Genomic DNA, 20,096 nt, shown 5'->3' with positions numbered 1-20,096 from the left:
CTGTATTGACACAGGTTATGGAGCAGTACAATTTAACATGACTGATGATGATGATGCATACCTTATTGCATACTGACATAAAAGCTAGGTAACTGAAGTGATTAACCCTTTCACTGTCAAGACCCCTGATCCTGAACTCACTCTGTGTTGACAAATATTTGCAAAAAAAATTCTTACCAAAATCTTTAAAATATTTTTGTGACTGTTTTAAAAGGAAAAAAAAAGTTGCAATCAGTACTTACCAAGATACAGAGGCATGAAGTTGACAGAAAGTGAACCACTTATGGCAACATCGGTGACTGCCGCTCACTTGGTATTACAGTGGAACTCCGTTTTTCTACCGTTCCAGAAGATCTTTCTAAAACTAAAAGGTATGAAAACAGGATTAATATTTCTCATAAGAAATAATGTAAATACAATTAATCCATTCCAGACACCCAAAAATATTAACAAAAAATTATTTTTTTAAATAACTATGGTATTACATACAGAAAACAATGAGAAATAAATATAAATGACTAATGAAATGGATAAATGAACATTTAAATCATTTTCACCTTCACTGAAAAGTCTTGTTGGCGTATGGAAGACAGAGAGGAGGGGAGACAGAGGAGAGTTTATTGTTTGGTGACAGGACAGAATGCTTGAATATGATGCTAATATTAACTCTATGGCTTATTTGTCTATCACAATTCATCTAATATGACTTAATAAACAATATTAATAACAGAGAAACATGATATATGTATACTCTAGAATGAATAAAATACACCTACCATCCGACTTACGACCTGCTCGACATACGTCCACTCGGCTTACGACCGTGTATCTGGCAGCTGGGCTGGGCCGGCTGATGCACACTGCTGTACAATATTTGACAATACGTACTCGCGGCGGCAAATGCGTCATGCAGGCAGCATCAGTTTGAGTAACCCTGCCCTATCAGCGGCATCATACTGTATTAACTGTACTAACTGGACAGTAAATTTCACCATGGCCCCTAAGATGAAGTCTGAATCTTGCACTGGAGATTGTGGCAAGAAAGGCTCTTACTCTCCAACTCTCTATTTGTTTTCACTGTTGCACATAAACATGTCTATATCTGTCTGCCTGTATATCTGAGTCTGTCTGTATCTCTGTGCATCTGTTTGTCTGTCTACCTGTGTGTATGTCTTTCTGTCTACCTGTGTGTCTTTCTGTCTACCTGTGTGTCTGTCTTTCTGTCTACTTGTGTGTCTGTCTTTATGCTTACCTGTGTGTGTCTGTCTACCTGTGTGTGTCTTTCTGTCTACCTGTGTGTCTGTCTTTCTGTCTACCTGTGTGTGTCTGTCTGTCTACCTGTGTGTCTGTCTTTCTGTCTACCTGTGTGTCTTTCTGTCTACCCATGTCTGTCTGTCTTTCTGTCTACCTGTGTGTCTATCTTTCTGTCTACCTGCATGTCTGTCTTTCTGTCTATCTGTGTGTCTGTCTTTCTGTCTACCTGTGTGTCTGTCTTTCTGTCTGCTTGCCTGTCTCAGAGCCACTCATTAAGAGTGTAATTGGTCTTGAAGATGCCATATTAATAATGATGATAACACAATAATATTCACTGAGGCACATTAACCCTTTGAGGGTCGACAGGCCCTCTCCGAAACTCGTTCTCAGGGTCGGCCAAATTTAAAAAAAAAAAAATTATTTTCTCTTATGAAAAGATAGAGAATCTTTTCCCGATCATAAGGACACCAAAAGTTTGAAATTTGATGGAAAACTTACGGAATTATGCTCTCGCAAAGTTAGCGGTCTCAGCGATGTTTACGCATCGGCGATTTTGCCCACTTTGAGCCCCATTTTCGGCCAATTCCACTGTACTAGTGGACAAAAAACATGAATAATTCGCTAGAACTCCATTTTTTCTATCGAATGGGTGCAAGAAACCACCCATTTATGAAACTCAACTATCCAGTACAGTGGTCAGAATTTAGCAATTTTGCCAATTTCACACAAATTTCAAAAGATGCCAATTTCCGAATAATGTCCAGAATAAACAAGAAAGACATTCCTGGCACTAAAATGACATTTCCTCTGGTCATTAGTCACGTCTCAAGGCCCCTCTTATATTCTTTTGCTTTCCACTTTGAATTTTTATTCTCACAAAAAATATAAGATTTACTGTTATGCAGACTACTGCATTAGTGTAAAAAAATGGTATAAATATTATTGGTGCACTTGTGAAAGAATATTAGACTCACCAGTTGATGTGCATTGCACGCTTGGCACGATTTGTTTACTTTTGAAATTTGGTAAAAATCGAACATTTCTGCTACTTTGAGCTCAATTTCAAGGTATCTTTCATTGTAAAACCAGTCAAAATCATCTCAATTTCTGTAATATGTCTTCCATTCTATAAAATGAGACCAAGAAAACTAGAATACAACAATAAATACCATACGAAAATACAGTGCAAAGTCGCTGTTTTATTCCAAAAAAATGGTCAAAGATTTTTTTTTCTCATTATGCACTGTGTGCTGCAGGATTTTTTTTAGACTGTGCACACTGACCACATAGACCCAGTCTTTCATATGAAGGCCTACCAGCTTTCTCCCACTAGATTTGAGGGCGCTAGAATTTAGGCGTACCAGTACATCAAAAACCCTGGGTCGTAAGCCGTACTAATACGTCCGAAACCCTCAAAGGGTTAAATGTGTATAAAACGTTAATATAGACATAATCCATCTATGTTTTTTTTTCAAAATTATATAATAAACATGTTACATAACATATAAACAGGGCTCTGGTGGCCTGGTGGTTAACGCTCTCGCTTCACACGGTGAGGGCCTGGGTTCGATTCCCAGCCAGAGTAGAAACATTGGACGTGTTTCTTTCCACCTGTTGTCTATGTTCCCCATCAGTAAAATGGGTACCTGGGTGTTAGTCGACTGGTGTGGGTCGCATCCTGGGACACTGACCTAAGGAGGCCTGGTCACAGACCGGGCCGCGGGGGCGTTGACCCCCGGAACTCTCTCTAGATAAACTCCAGATAAATTAACAAATATGAGATGTTTTTCTGGTCGGCTTGACAGAGTGAACAAAAACCATTCATGTCTGGGCTGGTAACAACAACAACAATGTTTGTTTACATAACTCTTGAACATTCTACACTCTCATTTATTCATTTACAGTGGAACCTCAAATATCGAATTTAATCTGTTCCTGGAGTTAGTTCTAAATTCGAAAAGCCTGAAAAGCGAAGCAACATTTCCCATAAGAAATAATGGAAATACAATTAATCCGTTCCAGAAACCCAAAAATATTCACAAAAAAAAAAAAACATTTTATACAGATTAATTATAGTTTTACATACAACAAATATAGTGTTCAATTATGTGTATAAATATAAAATAACATTTTTATTTACCTTTATTGAAGATTGGTGATGGCATCTGGAAGATAGGGAGGAGGAGAGAGGGAGTTGGGGTTAGTGTTTGGAAGGAGAACCCCCCTCCATGAGGACTTCAGGTAAAGCCCTCTCTGGGGTTACTTCCCTTTGTCTTTTAATGCCACTAGGACCAGCTTGAGAGTCACTGGACCCTTGTCTCACAAAATAACCGTCCACAGCTCTCTGTTTCTGGCGCCTCTTTTACATTTCCCTAAAATGGGACATGGTTCTGTCACTGAACTGGTTCCAGGAGTTTTCTGTACCAGATCGGCATGCAACTTCCTTGCCTTTTCACAAATAATCGTCTCTGAAACACCTGCCATCTCTTTATCCTTGATCCACACCAGCAACAACTTCTCAACCTCTTCAACTATTTGTGGTATTGTTTTGATAAGCATATTAACACCTTTCGCAACATCAGCTTCCTTGATTTGTTCTTTCTTTGCCAGGATAGAACCGATAGCCGACTTTTTTTCCCATACATCCTGGCAAGCTCAGCAAGTCTCACACCACTCTCATACTTCTGTATTATTTCCTTCTTCACATCTATGGTGTTTCTCACTTTCTTTACCACAGGGGTACCCCTAGCAATTTTCTTTGGGCCCATGGTAGCTTATTTCAGTCCCACAAGCACTAAACACAATGAAATAATCATAAAATGTTTGAATGAGAACGCGGGTTAGTGTTCACTCAAGCATCAACAAAGCCAGACTGGCTCACGGCGCCTGCGCAGGGACGCAGACAGAGCGAGCTGGCGGACAGGTCCGGTACCCCGTAGTCTGAAAATAGGGGCGCGTTCAGTAATAGGTACAAAGTTGGTTTGAAAAAAGGGTTCTATTTTTGAAACGTTTGATAAGTGATACGTTCGAAATTTGAGGTTCCACTGTAATCTTGTTTACTCACCTCTCACTTTACATTAAGACTACAGATATTTTAAGTAATGAGTGGACATGATTGTTATATTATAGTTTAATAATAATATTAGTAGTAGTAGTACATATGTATTATTGTAATAATAATTATTATTATTAATATTATTATTAATTTAGGGCACTGGAGCACAGATCCACTGTATAGCACATTGTCTGGATTTTTTGGGTTATCCTAGGTAATTTATACTATGTATGATAACCTGACTTACGTGTACCTGTGAGGAGGAGGTGCATTTCCTTCTTAAAACGCTTGACCAAGAAAAGGCTGTGGGCCCAGACAAGTTGAGCCCAAGATTGCTGAGAAGATGTGCAGACCAGCTAGCAGCACCTCTAACTCGCATCTTTCAGCACTGCTTAGTACAGTGTAAATGGCCCTCTCTATGGAAAGAGGCAAATGTAGTCCCTGTTTATAAAAAGAAGAGCAGAGCAGAAATCAGCAACTAGAGACCAGTGTCACTTCTATCAATCACTGGTAAGATCCTTGAGACAATAATCTCAAGACAAATGACAGAGTTTTTTGACTACCACTCACTACTTTGTGATCGTCAATATGGCTTCAGGAAAGGTTACTCTGCTGCTGATCTGTTGTTAAACCTCTCCACTAAGTGGCACCAGTCGCTGGATGAATCCAAAGTCAGCTGTGTGGTAGCACTGGACATTGCAGGCGCTTTCGACCAAGTGTGGCACCAGGGCCTCTTAGCAAAACTTCAAGCACTGGGAATTGCAGGCTCTATGCTAAATCTCCTCAGTGATTACCTACATGGTAGATCTCTAAGTGTAGTTCTCAATGGAACAGAATCAGCAAGACATCCTATTGGGGCAAGTGTTCCACAAGGAAGCATGCTGGGACCATTGTTATGGAATGTCTACTTCAACGACCTTCTTAATCTCATCCCAGAATCACATGCATATGCAAACGACTGTACACTGACATTCACTTATCCAAGAGATGAAATGCCAGCTGCTCTAAGCTACATCAATCACCAGCTGAGAGCTATATCAACTTGGGGAAATAGATGGCAAGTAACATTTGCACCTGAGAAAAAGCAAATGATGATCGTCTCTAGGCACCATGATGGTAATGGTGGTGCAGTAGTAAGGATGAATGGGAGGGTGTTCGCACCTGGAGAAGAAGTTGATATCCTTGGGGTGAAATTTGACTCCAAGCTAACCATGAAGAACCATGTTGTAAATCTTGCAAACAAGGCAGCCAGGAAGCTTACAGCACTTCGCCATATCTCACATCTGCTTGACAGAAGGGGATGGAAGATTCTGTACAAGGCACAAGTACGCTCACACCTTGAGTATGCTCCACTTTCTTGGTTTGCCTGCCACCCCCCCCCTCTCATCTGCGACTGCTTGACAGAGTAGAGAACAGAGCAAGACGTCTCATCTCTCGCCTGGACCCATCCTGGATAGATCTGTCATTTCAGCAGAGCCTCCAACATAGGAGGGATGTGGGTGGCCTTACTGTTATGTACAAGGCCAATATTGTCAAAGTACCACACTTTGATCCACTTCGAGGACAGCGTGAAACAAGCTTTTATGCCACAAGACGGGCAGACAGCAGCAACTTCACTCTGGCTGTACCTTTCTCCAGAACATCACTCCATCTGAGGTCATATATACCCAGGATGACTCGAGTATGGAACACATTCGTACAGCATAATGATGTCAACGAGATAAAGTCAGTTGATCAAATGAAAATGCTGGCCCACAGATGGCTCCAACTTCATCCTGTTCCCTACTTGTATGTCTCATAACAATAAAAATGCTTTCAAATGAGCTGATGTAGGTTACAGCTCTTAGCTTGCCAATAAAGTTAGGAATCCTTAACCTGTAAATAGCTTGTCAATAAAGCTAGGGATCCTTAACCTTGTCAAATCCTGTGTAAAAAAAAAAAGAGAGAGAGAGAGAGAGAGAGAGAGAGAGAGAGAGAGAGAGAGAGAGAGAGAGAGAGAGAGAGAGAGAGAGAGAGAGAGAGACAGAGAGAGAGACAGAGAGAGAGACAGAGACAGAGAGAGACAGAGAGAGACAGAGAGAGACAGAGACAGAGACAGACAGAGACAGAGAGAGACAGAGACAGAGAGAGACAGAGAGAGACAGAGAGAGAGAGACAGAGAGAGACAGAGAGAGACAGAGAGAGACAGAGAGAGACAGAGACAGAGACAGAGAGAGACAGAGACAGAGAGAGACAGAGAGAGATACAGAGAGAGATACAGAGAGAGAGATACAGAGAGAGATACAGTGAGAGAGAGATACAGAGAGAGATACAGAGAGAGATAGAGAGAGAGATATGCAGAGAGAGAGATACAGAGAGACAGAGACAGCCACATTCAGTCAGCCAGTCAGTCAACCAGCCAACCAACCACCCACCTACCCACCCGGCCAGCCAGCTGGATACGTATTACACATGTTCCAGAGTTGTTTCTCTTTACTTAGGGTATAGGTTACACTACATTCTGGCAGGATGACACTACCTGTGTCAACAATACATAAAGATAACAGTAACATATGATACTGTATGCGATGTAAAATTTACAATACAGTTCACTACCATGTATACATTATATACAGTACATAAATAATTAAAATATAACAATATTAGTAAATTATGGTAAAAAGAATGAAATAATGATTGTACATTACATTACAGTTCTAGGCTGGAATATTGCTGCACACTAACAGCACCTTTCAAGGCAGGTGAAATTGCTGACCTAGAAAATGTACAGAGAACCTTCACGGCGCGCATAACAGAGATAAAACACCTCAATTACTGGGAGCGCTTGAGGTTCCTAAACCTGTATTCCCTGGAATGTAGGTGGGAGAGATACAAGATTATATACACCTGGAAAATCCTAGAGGGACTAGTACCGAACTTGCACACGAAAATCACTCACTACGAAAGCAAAAGACTTGGCAGACGATGCACCATCCCCCCAATGAAAAGCAGGGGTGTCACTAGCACGTTAAGAGACCATACAATAAGTGTCAGGGGCCCGAGACTGTTCAACTGCCTCCCAGCATACATAAGGGGGATTACCAACAGACCCCTGGCAGTCTTCAAGCTGGCACTGGACAAGCACCTAAAGTCGGTTCCTGACCAGCCTGGCTGTGGCTCATACGTTGGTTTGCGTGCAGCCAGCAGTAACAGCCTGGTTGATCAGGCTCTGATCTACCAGGAGGCCTGGTCACAGACCGGGCCGCAGGGGCGTTGACCCCCAGAACTCTCTCCAGGTAAACTCCAGGTAAACAGTAATATGTAGGTAGTTTATATAGGAAAGATTTGACATTATGCCCTATCCAGTATGTCGTCAATTTTCAAAGGTTCGACTTACATCCATTTTGATTTACGACCAATTGGTTGGAAGCAAGCTTGGTCATAAGTCAGATGGTAGGTGTATGTCATTACATACAGTGGTCCCTCGATAATCGTAGCTCTTGGGAATCGTAGATTTCGGAAATCATAGGGATATTTTCGTATAAACATGGGCTCGCTAATCGCAGGTTGACTTGCGAATAGTAGGTCGTCCGGGACGCGTACGCACAGTGTGAGCCGGGGCAGCCTCCCTACCCAGCCAGTGTGGCATTGTTTACCAGTGAGCGAAGGTCCCCTCACATGCTCCTACGAAATATTTCATAATACACCTACCATCCGACTTACGACCTGCTCGACTTACGACCACTCGACTTACGACCGTGTTTTTTATGCCAAATTTCTGGGAAATAAACAACTATTTGTGTTGTACACAGTGTTTATCCTAAACCTTACAGTATAAAATACAGTACTAACAACATAAAAAGTAAAGTAAAACATGAAATACCAAAATAAAACAATAAAATAAAGTCATTACAAAAATGTTTTGTTGATATTCAGTAGTAAAGTTCTACTTACGACCATTTCGACTTACGACCAGTTTCTCGGAACCGAACTCGGTCGTAAGTTGGATGGTAGGTGTATTCCACTTATCTTAGTGCTTGCAAGTACTAAATAAGCTACCATGGCTCCCAAGAAAGCTCCTAGTGCCAAGCCTGTGGTAAAGAAAGTGAGAAATACGATTGAATTTAAGAAAAACATCATTGAACTGGGAAGTTCCATGGGGTTGGATGTGAGTTTGGAGAATGTGGAAGAGTTGGTGGAAGACCACAACGAAGAGCTCACCACTGAGGCGCTGCAAGAGCTTCAGCAGGAACAGCAACAGATCGCAGCTCAGAATCTTGCTGCAGAGGAGGAGGAGGAGGAAGAGAGATGGAAGAAGGTGCCTTCTTCAGAAATTAAGGAGAATTTTGCTATGTGGGGTAAGATGGAAAGATTTATGGAGAAACATCACCCTGACAAGGCTGTTGCAAGCCATGTTGGCAACATGTACAGTGACAAAGTCTTGGGCCATTTTAGGGAAGTGTTAAAGAGACGCCAGAAACAGAGCTCTCTCAACAGTTATTTTGCGAGACAGGACTCCAGTGACTCTCAAGCTGGTCTTAGTGGCATTAAGAAACAGAGAAGTGAAGCAACCCCAGAAAAGCAATTGGTACCTGAGGTGTTGCTGGAAGAGGATTCCCCTTCCAAACTGTAAACAATCCAATCTCTCTCCTCCTCCAGTCTCCCATACACTAAGAAGAATCTCCAATAAAGGTAAGTGTTATGCTGTTAATGTTTCATTCATCATTTCCCATTGTATTGTTTATGTACTACATCTGTATTTCATGTAAAAAAATTTTTTGTTTTAATAGTTCTGGGTGTCAGGAACGGATTAATTGTATTTACATTATTTCTTACGGGGAAAACTTATTCGAAAATCGTAGATTTCGATAATAGTAGCAACTCCAGGAACGGATTAACTACAATAAACGAGGGACCACTGTATATGATTAGTGGCGGCTGTAGTAATTGCCATTCTCTCTCCTGCTGTGACTACATATCTTCCCATTATTATATGAGAAAATAGAGTGTTTGTGAGGCTAACTGCTCTACATCACAGTTTCATAAGGAAAACATTGAAACAATGTGTGTAATTTATAAATAAGAAATATTGTATAAAAACATAGAGAATATAAAGAAATAAACTGGTTTTTGACTGTATACTATAGTACACACTTACCTTGGAGGAGATGCTGGCAGAGGTTTAGGGTGGTGGAAGATAGTGCAAGGTGGCATATGTTCCCAGTGGGTCTATAAACCTCCAACAACAATGAAGGGGTTAGTTTCGTGTCGTCCTTTTTTCTATCACCTAATCATTTAACTTATTGCTAAACTCTTAATGCTACACTTTATGGGTGGCTGGCGCTCTAGTCTTTATCGGCTCCTGCTGCTTAGTATCGTACATATCACAGAATTACTAAAGAATTCTATCATGTTTCTCACCTTCTTTACCAAAGAGCTGGCACTAGCAACTTTCTTAGGGCCTATGGTGGGTTATTTTGCAGTCACAATCAATAAACAAGCACAAAAATTGTGAAATGTTTCGGATGAATGCTTACCCAACCTGTGACAAAGCCAAACTGACGGCGTTCCTGGGAAGGTAGGGTAGATGTCGTTTTGATAGGTAGATGTCGTTTTGATCAGGTAGATGTCGTTTTGATAAGGACCTGCCTCGTATGGGCCAGTAGGCCTTCTGCAGTGTTCCTACATTCTTATGTTCTTATGTTCTTAAGGAAGATGTGAATGATACGTACGATTTCCAGATTGGTGCACAAAAACTGGACCACAATTTTGCCCAAAAAAGTGTTCTAAATCTGAATTGTATATGTGAACCATATGAAAACTAAAGTTGCACTGTATTATTTTTAATTTCATTCAATTTTTTTCTTTTCTTTCCTAATATTTTATTTTTTCAAGTAACTTTTGTGGCCTGTGAGACCAATATAATGCATAGGTAATCTACACACATGCTGCAATGTTTACACAAACCCACGCTGCCTTCCCCACTACCTACATTGACCCATGTGGAAATAAGTAATTTTGTCTGACTTTTTTGGTGGAATGTAGAAGGGAGGTGAAAGGTTGATAATAGCCTGGGTTTTCATCACTATTTCTGGTATCCTGGGAATTGCTTTCGGTCACAAACTCCTCAAAACCATGAGATTCATCTTCACCGACACTTGAATCTCAGTTAGAACTATCACTTGAGAAGAGAAGAGTCCCAATTCACTGGGCAGTGAGGTATTCTTACTGCTAGGCTTGGTGACCAAAGCATACTGAATTAGTACTCCCACAATGCACTGCGGCCTCCCTGATTTTCTTTTTAATAGTGTACACACTGACCAAGCAGACCAATTCTCTCATATGTAGGTCTACCAGCTTTCTCCTGCTAGATTTGAAGCTGCTAAAATTTTGGCATATTAATATGTCACCAACACTGGCTAATAAGCCGTGATGGTGATATATTAATGGTAAATTTAATAATGGGATTGGATTTCTCTTGATATGATACGCTGTTTCTTTGAAAGCTCCTATATTGGGAGAGTATCTTAGGAAACTAGGACTAATTTAAGATTTATTAGGGAGAGTGTAAGTGTAAATTAGGGGGAATTACAGAAAACAAGAATGAGTATATTTTGTTTTGGATGTGTTCGTGACACAAAAAAGGGAATAGGTGGTTTTCATATGGGATGTGTTAGGGACATAAGATTTTTTAACAGTAGTTTCGAAAATGGTGGTTGAGTCTGCAGTGCTAGAGTTTTCTGGCAGGAAGTTCCAGATTTTAGACCCTTTTATGTACATTGAATTTTTGTGAAGCTGTAGCCTGGCATGAGGAATATCATAGCTTGATACCGTAGCTTAATCACAAACGTACTCAGCTCACACACTGAGGTCCAGAGTTTGAATCTCCTCCCATACAGCTGGTAAACATTAGGGACATGTTTCCATAAGACACCTGATCAACCATCAGTATAAAATGGGTACTTGGGTGTTAGTCGACTTGTGTGCATAGCATCCTGGGGCAAAACTGATCTAATTTCCCCAAAATACCCAACATAACAAGTGGCTCTCTATATACAGCTCCTCCATCACAAATCCGGAATCAGTGGGACCTGTAGTGTGCCGGATTACTGAGTTTGCCGGATTACAGAGTGGTTAGGATAGAATACACTTAATAAAATTAACCAACTTGACTTACACAGTTCACTGAACATCGACAAAAATTGAACATTTCCATTACTCTGAGCTCAATTTCAAGGTACTTTTCGTCATGAAAGCAATCAAAATCATGTCTATTTCTGTAATATATCTTCCATTCTATCAAATGAGCCCCAAAAAATGAGAATACAACCATAAAAATATACTACAAAGAGGCGGCTAATAGCTGAGAAGTGAACTCCCTTTTTTATCACCCGTCTTTTTTATTTTTTGTTGTACGTTAAGAAGCATCTTTCCATCATACATTGCCCAAGTTTCAATGAGATAGCCCAACAAACAACCGAGAAAAAAAAATATTTACCAGAAATCATATATGGCAAGCCCAAGCCAGGTACTGGAAATAAGTAACTTTGTCTGACTTTTCTGGGTTATCCCAGGTTCTCTATACATACACTGCTATGTATGATAATCTATGTAACTGTATTTGTGTATACCTGAATAAACTTATTTACTTCTAGTCTGTCAACTGAGTACAAGAAACTGCCCATTCACTTATTTCAACTACCCAATAAAGTGGTCAGAAATTGGCAATTTGGCCGATTTCATACAAATTTCAACAGATGCCAATTTCAAAATAGGGTCCAGAATAAACAATGCAGACATTCCTGGCACTAAAATAACATTTTCTCTGTTCATTAGTCATGGCTACAGACCCCTCTTTTTACTCACAAAAAAAAAAAAATAGAAGATTTACTGTTATGCAGACTACTGCATTATTGTAATAATTGTATAAATAATGTCAATCCATTCTTGACTCCGTACTGGAATTTAGACTGGCAGGCGGACAGGTATTGGACGGTGATGTCATTTGTTTACTCTTGCGTTTCGCTAAAGAATAGAACATTTTCGCTACTGTGAGCGCAATTTCAAGGTACTTTTCATCATGAAAGCAATCAAAATCATATCTATTTCTGTAATATATTTTTCATTCTATCAAATGAGACCAAAAAAATGAGAATATAACCATAACAACCATACAAAAATATACTGCTAAGCGGCCACTAATGGCTGAGAAGTGAACTCCGCTATTTATGGTCTGATTTCTTTCATTTTTGGTGTACATGAAGAAGTATCTTTTCCTCATACACTGCCCAAGTTTGAATAAGATAACCCAACAAACAACTGAGAAAATAATAATAATAATAATAATAATAATAATAATAATAATAATAATAATAATATATTTACTACACGTACATGTACACGGTATACAGGCCTAGCTGACATCAGTGACATATCTGCTAGGAATTTTTATTGACCTAAGAAAAGCTTTTGACACAGTAGACCACGGCATCCTACTCCACAAACTTGACCATTATGGTATAAGAGGCCATGCGCTTGCATATTTCAAATCATACCTTACTAATAGGTATCAGTATGTCACCATTAAAGACACAGCATCATCAACACAGCCACTGATACTGGAGTTCCGCATGGAAGTGTCCTTGGTCCCCTGCTCTTCCTCATATAAATCAATGATCTTCCAAACGTATCCCAACACCTGAACCCCATTCTCTTTGCTGACGACACGACTTACGTCATCTCTTACCCTAATCTTGCCACCCTCAACACCATTGTTAACGAGGAGCTGCTCAAAATATTGACTTGGATGACAGCCAATAAACTTACGCTTAACACTGACAAAACCTATTATATTATGTTTGGTAGCAGAGCAGGAGTTGCGCAAATTAACATTAAGATCGACAACACTCTAATTGCCAGACATAATGAGGGTAAATTCCTAGGCCTATACCTTGACAACAACCTGAATTTCAGCACCCATATAAAACACATAACCAAAAAAGTATCCAAAACGGTTGGGATCCTCTCCAAGACACAATACTACGTGCCGCAAAATGCCCTTCTCACACTATACCACTCACTTATTTATCCATACCTCACCTATGCTATTTGTGCTTCGGGATCAACTGCAGCAACTCACATAAAGCCAATAATAACCCAACAAAAAGCCACAGTAAGAATAATCACTAAATCCCATCCCTGGCAACACACCCCCCCACTCTTCATAGATCTAAACTTACTCCATGTTCAGTACATCCACACTTACTACTGTGCAATCTACATCTACAGGACCTTAAATTCCAATATTAACCTTGACCTAAAATGCTTTCTTGACAGTTTTGACAGAACCCACAGGCATAACACCAGACACAAACATCTCTATGACATATCCCACGTCCGACCAAACCTTTACAAAAATTCAACGTATGTCAAAGGCCCTAAAATCTGGAACACCCTCCCTGAATACACTAGAACTGCAGACACATTCATCACCTTCAAAACTACCATTAGAAAACATCTTATCTCCCTGATACACCCCGTCAACTAATTACATGAATACAACCTGGTGGTTCACACTTACACTCACTCACCCACTTGACCATAAACACAGAAATATCAATCTTAATCTTAAAATAATGAATCCTATCTAGTCATAAGTTGGCCTGTGATACTCCAATACTGAAACTATGTACTGTGCAAAAACAAAAGCATTCACATTGCTAAACTCACAAACTAGTATTTAGTCACTTAGCCATAATACCAACTTGCCTCACAATTTGTAATATTTTAAAGTTAAGAATTAATCTAAGTCTGCCCGAAATGCCTAGCCATGCTAGGTGTTCTAGTGGCCCCCTCGGTAATTAGTATTTTAAAGCATGTAAACCACACAATATTAAAATGCTGTAAACTCAGCATTGTAATCTTTATAGAGAATAAATTTGATTTGATTTTTGATTTGATTTGATTTGATTTGATTTGATTTACTACTGTATAGAAGCCGCTTGTTATGCAGAGTATTTCAAGAAAATTAGGTCACTGTCCCAGGATACACCCATACCAGTCCACTTAAGACATAGGGAGATTGACACAAGTCAGTCCATCTATCATCATTCCATCATGCCACATGTCTATGGTGCATCCAACAAGATAAGTAGACTCTTGGATGTCACTACTGCCCGGCTCCGGCTGGGTTACAAGTATCTATGGCAGGTTAAATCACCACCACCAGATGTAGACCAAACGAAATGTAAACTTTGCCAGATGGACTATTGTCACACCTTGCATCATTATGTACTGGAGTGTGATCAAAATAATGAATTTAGAAACAACTCACTCAGAAATGTTCAAGAAATGGCAAAGTATTTTATCCACAGTGGTATATTAGAGAACATTCTGGAGAAATACCCTGACTTTGGTAGCTGTAAATAATGCATTACCATGTGTGTGTGTGTGTGTGTGTGTGTGTGTGTGTGTGTGTGTGTGTGTGTGTGTGTGTGTGTGTGTGTGTGTGTGTGTGTGTGTGTGTGTGTGTGTGTGTGTGTGTGTGCGTGTGTGTGTGTGTGTGTGTGTGTGTGTGTGTGTACTCACCTATTTGTGGTTGCAGGGGTCGAGTCATAGCTCCTGGCCCCGCCTCTTCGCTGATTGCTACTAGGTCCTCTCTCTCCCTGCCCCATGAGCTCTATCATACCCTGCCTTGAAACTATGTATGGTTCCCGCCTCCACTAACGTCACTATTCCATGGCCTGACTACTCTATGACTGAAGAAACACTTCCTAACATCCCTTTGATTCATCTGAGTCTTCAACTTCCAATTGTGACCTCTTGTGTCTGTGTTCCATCTCTGGAACATCCCGTCTTTGTCCACCTCGTCTATTCTGTGCAGTATTTTATATGTCGTTATCATGTCTCCCCTGACCCTCCTGTCCTCCAGTGTCGTCAGGCCGATTTCCCTCAACCTTTCTTCGTAGGACAATCCCCGTAGCTCTGGGACTAGTCTTGTTGCAAACCTTTGCACTTTCTCTAATTTCTTGACGTGCTTGACTAGGTGTGGATTCCAAACTGGTGCTGCATACTCCAGTATGGGCCTGACGTAAATGGTATACAGAGTCTTAAACGAATCCTTACTTAGGTATCGGAACGCTATCCGTAGGTTTGCCAGGCGCCCGTATGCTGCAGCAGTTATCTGATTGATGTGCACCTCAGGAGATATGCTCGGTGTTATACTCACCCCCAGATCTTTTTCCTTGAGTGAGGTTTGCAGTCTTTGGCCATCTAAACTATATTGTGTCTGCAGTATTCTTTGCCCTTCCCCAATCTTCATGACTTTGCATTTGGCAGGGTTAAATTCAAGGAGCCAGTTGCTGGACCAGGCTTGTAGCCTGTCCAGGTCTCTTTGTAGTCCTGCCTGATCCTCATCCGATTTGATTCTTCTCATTAACTTCGCATCGCCTGCAAACAAGGACACTTCTGAGTCTATCCCTTCCGTTATGTCGTTCACATATACCAAGAACAGCACAGGTCCTAGGACTGACCCCTGTGGAACCCCGCTTGTCACAGGCGCCCACTCTGACACCTCGTCGCGTACCATGACTCGTTGTTGCCTCCCTGTCAGGTATTCTCTGATCCATTGCAGTGCCTTTCCTGTTATGTGTGCCTGATCCTCTAGCTTTTGCAGTAACCTCTTGTGAGGAACTGTGTCGAAGGCCTTCTTGCAGTCCAAAAATATGCAGTCGATCCACCCCTCTCTCTCTTGTCTTACTTCTGTCACCTTGTCATAAAACTCTAGTAGGTTTGTGACACAGGATTTTCCTTCCCAGAAACCGTGCTGGTTGTCAATTATACACTTGTTTCTTTCCAGGTGCCCCACCAATGTCCTCCTGATGATCTTCTCCATGACCTTGCATACTATACACGTTATTGATACAGGTCTGTAGTTTAGTGCCTCATGTCTGTCTCCCTTTTTAAAAATTGGGACTACATTTGCCATTTTCCATACCTCAGGGAGTTGCCCAGTTTCAAATGATGTGTTGAAGATCTTTGTTAATGGCTCACACAATATCTCTGCTCCCTCTTTAAGGACCCATGGAGAGATGTTGTCTGGTTCCACCGCCTTTGAGGTGTCAAGTTCGCATAGCAGCTTCTTCACCTCCTCCTTGGTTATATGTACCTCATCCAGCACTTGCTGGTGTGCCCCCCTGTTCTGATTTCCTGGAGTCCTACTGGTTTCCACTGTAAATACCTCTTTAAATCTTGTGTTGAGCTCCTGACAAACCTCTTGGTCATTTCTTGTGAATTCCCCATCACCCTTCCTAAGTCTGATTACTTGGTCCTTGACTGCTGTTTTCCTCCTGATGTGGCTGTACAACAGCTTCGGGTCAGTCTTTACTTTTGATGCTATGTCATTTTCATATTGTCTCTGAGCCTCCCTTCTTATCTGTGCATATTCGTTTCTGGCTCTTCGGCTGATTTCTTTATTTTCCTGAGTTCTCTGTCTTCTGTACCTTTTCCATTCTCTAGTACACCTAGTTTCTGCCTCCCTACACCTTTGGGTGAACCAAGGACTCGTTCTGTTCTTCCCATTATTTCTGTTTCCCTTGGGAACAAACCTCTCCTCTGCCTCCTTGCATTTTGTTGCTACATAGTCCATCATTTCTTGTACTGGTTTTCCTGTCAGTTCCCTCTCCCACCGAATGTCTTGAAGGAAGTTCCTCATGCCTGAGTAATTCCCCCTTTTGTAGTTTGGTTTTTCCCAGCCTATTCCTGCTACTCTCTCCACTTGGAGCTCAACTATGTAGTCGAAGCACAGAACCACATGATAACTAGCTCCCAGGGGCCTTTCATACATGATACCCTCGATGTCCGAACTACTCATGGTGAATACAAGGTCCAGCCTTGCTGGTTCATCCTCTCCTCTCTCTCTCTGGTAGTGTCTCTAACATGTTGATGCATGAGGTTTTCCAGTACCACATCCATCATCTTGGCTCTCCATGTTTCGGGACCCCCATGGGGCTCCATGTTTTCCCAGTCAATCTCCTTGTGATTGAAATCACCCATAACTAGTAACTTTGCTCCCCCCATGTGTGCTCTCCTGGCCACCTCGGCTAGTGTGTCGATCATTGCTCTGTTGCTCTCATCGTATTCTTCGCTTGGCCTCCTGCAGTTCTGTGGTGGGTTGTACATTACTGCAATTATCACCTTATGTCCCTCAGACTGGATTGTTCCTACTAAGTAGTCCCTTTCGCCCATGCCATCCATTCCTTCCATTTTCTCAAAATCCCACTGGTTTTTAATGAGCAGTGCAACTCCTCCTCCCCCTCTCGTCCCTCTGTCTTTCCTGAGGATTTGGTATCCGGATGGAAAGATTGAATCTGTTATTATTCTGGTGAGTTTTGTTTCTGTGAGTGCTATTATGTCTGGGGATGTCTCTTTGATTCTTTCGTGCCACTCCTCATACTTGTTTGTTATTCCATCTGCATTTGTAAACCACACCTTCAACTTCTTTTCTAAGACTGTGGTCTGGGAGGTATATTGGGTTGGGGAAGTGGGAGACCTGGTAAGGAACTATGGGTTGTTGCTGTGGGGGTGGAGTTTGTAATGTAGTGGGTGGGGGCATTGGATGTGGCATGGGTGTTTTGATTTAGAGTGGTTTAGTGTGTGTGTGTGGGGGGGTGTGGGGGGGTGTTTGGGTGTGTGGGGGGGGGCAGGGTGTGTGTGGGGGGGTGTGGGGGGTGTGGGGGGGTGTGGGTGTGTGTGTGGGGGTGTGTGTGGGGGTGTGTGTGGGTGTGTGTGTGTGGGTGTGTGTGTGGGTGTGTGTGTGGGTGTGTGTGGGGTGTGTGTGGGGGGGGGGGTGTGCGTCCTTGTGTGTATGCATATATTTGTACGCTCGTGTGCACATGTCCGTGCGTGCGCCCTCATGTGTGTATGTGTGCGCGCGCGCTAGTGTGGGTGTATGATCCACTTAATATTTGTATTTATAACTCATTACAATTGTGACCAGGTGTGGACGTATCAGTGGTTCATTACTTTGTAATTTGTTCATGACTGTAACCATGTATAGGAGTGAGGCTGATTCATTACCTCTATAACTTCCCATGATTGTGATCAGATCTACCTGGAGTTCATTACCTTTGTAACTAGTTCAGCTATCATAACTTTGGGGTCCAGTCACTGGACCCATTATGTACCTTTGTAATATTTTGACTACTGCCCATAGGATGGGTATGGGATGCATAATAAAGATATTAAACTAAACTGTTTGTGTGTGTGTGTGTGTGTGTGTGTGTGTGTGTGTGTGTGTGTGTGTGTGTGTGTGTGTGTGTGTGTGTGTGTGTGTGTGTGTGTGTCTGTGTGTCTGGGTGTGTGTGTGTGTGTGTGTGTGTGTGTGTGTGTGTGTGTGTGTGTGTGTGTGTGTGTGTGTGTGTGTGTGTGTGTGTGTGTGTGTGTGTGTGAGTGTGTGTGTGTGTGTGTACTCACCTAGTACTCACCTAGTTGAGGTTGCGGGGGTCGAGTCCGAGCTCCTGGCCCCGCCTCTTCACTGATCGCTACTAGGTCACTCTCCCTGAGCCGTGAGCTTTATCATACCTCTGCTTAAAGCTATGTATGGATCCTGCCTCCACTACATCGCTTCCCAAACTATTCCATTTACTGACTACTCTGTGGCTGAAGAAATACTTCCTAACATCCCTGTGATTCATCTGTGTCTTCAGCTTCCAACTGTGTCCCCTTGTTACTGTGTCCAATCTCTGGAACATCCTGTCTTTGTCCACCTTGTCAATTCCTCTCAGTATTTTGAATGTCGTTATCATGTCCCCCCTATCTCTCCTGTCCTCCAGTGTCGTCAGGTTGATTTCCCTTAACCTCTCCTCGTAGGACATACCTCTTAGCTCTGGGACTAGTCTTGTTGCAAACCTTTGCACTTTCTCTAGTTTCTTCACGTGCTTGGCTAGGTGTGGGTTCCAAACTGGAGCCGCATACTCCAATATGGGCCTACCGTACACGGTGTACAGGGTCCTGAATGATTCCTTATTAAGATGTCGGAATGCTGTTCTGAGGTTTGCTAGGCGCCCATATGCTGCAGCAGTTATTTGGTTGATGTGCGCTTCAGGAGATGTGCCTGGTGTTATACTCACCCCAAGATCTTTTTCCTTGAGTGAGGTTTGTAGTCTCTGACCCCCTAGACTGTACTCCGTCTGCGGCCTTCTTTGCCCTTCCCCAATCTTCATGACTTTGCACTTGGTGGGATTGAACTCCAGGAGCCAATTGCTGGACCAGGTCTGCAGCCTGTCCAGATCCCTTTGTAGTTCTGCCTGGTCTTCGATCGAGTGAATTCTTCTCATCAACTTCACGTCATCTGCAAACAGGGACACCTCAGAGTCTATTCCTTCCGTCATGTCGTTCACAAATACCAGAAACAGCACTGGTCCTAGGACTGACCCCTGCGGGACCCCGCTGGTCACAGGTGCCCACTCTGACACCTCGCCACGTACCATGACTCGCTGCTGTCTTCCTGACAAGTATTCCCTGATCCATTGCAGTGCCTTCCCTGTTATCCCTGCTTGGTCCTCCAGTTTTTGCACCAATCTCTTGTGTGGAACTGTGTCAAACGCCTTCTTGCAGTCCAAGAAAATGCAATCCACCCACCCCTCTCTCTCTTGTCTTACTGCTGTCACCATGTCATAGAACTCCAGTAGGTTTGTGACACAGGATTTCCCGTCCCTGAAACCATGTTGGCTGCTGTTAATGAGATCATTCCTTTCTAAGTGTTCCACCACTCTTCTCCTGATAATCTTCTCCATGATTTTGCATACTA

At 42.1% G+C, this 20,096-nt stretch overlaps 1 long non-coding RNA gene across 2 annotated transcripts in view; it reads right to left on the bottom strand.

The window, feature by feature from the left end:
- Positions 1–20,096, bottom strand: part of LOC138855483 (uncharacterized) — a 178,669-nt gene that overhangs the window by 66,293 nt on the left and 92,280 nt on the right. Inside the window, exon 2 of one of the 2 annotated variants that reach the window (XR_011394734.1) lies at positions 243–364. The exons of the other annotated variant lie outside the window; for it this stretch is intronic. This is a non-coding gene — a long non-coding RNA (uncharacterized lncRNA). The remainder of the gene's footprint in view (positions 1–242; positions 365–20,096) is intronic. 2 annotated transcript variants of the gene reach the window in all.

Source organism: Cherax quadricarinatus, chromosome 96 (genome assembly GCF_038502225.1).
Source record: "Cherax quadricarinatus isolate ZL_2023a chromosome 96, ASM3850222v1, whole genome shotgun sequence".
Classification (NCBI taxonomy): domain Eukaryota; kingdom Metazoa; phylum Arthropoda; class Malacostraca; order Decapoda; family Parastacidae; genus Cherax; species Cherax quadricarinatus.
The sequence above is the reverse complement of the archived record's forward strand: the minus strand, read 5'-3'. Positions and strand labels throughout refer to the sequence as shown.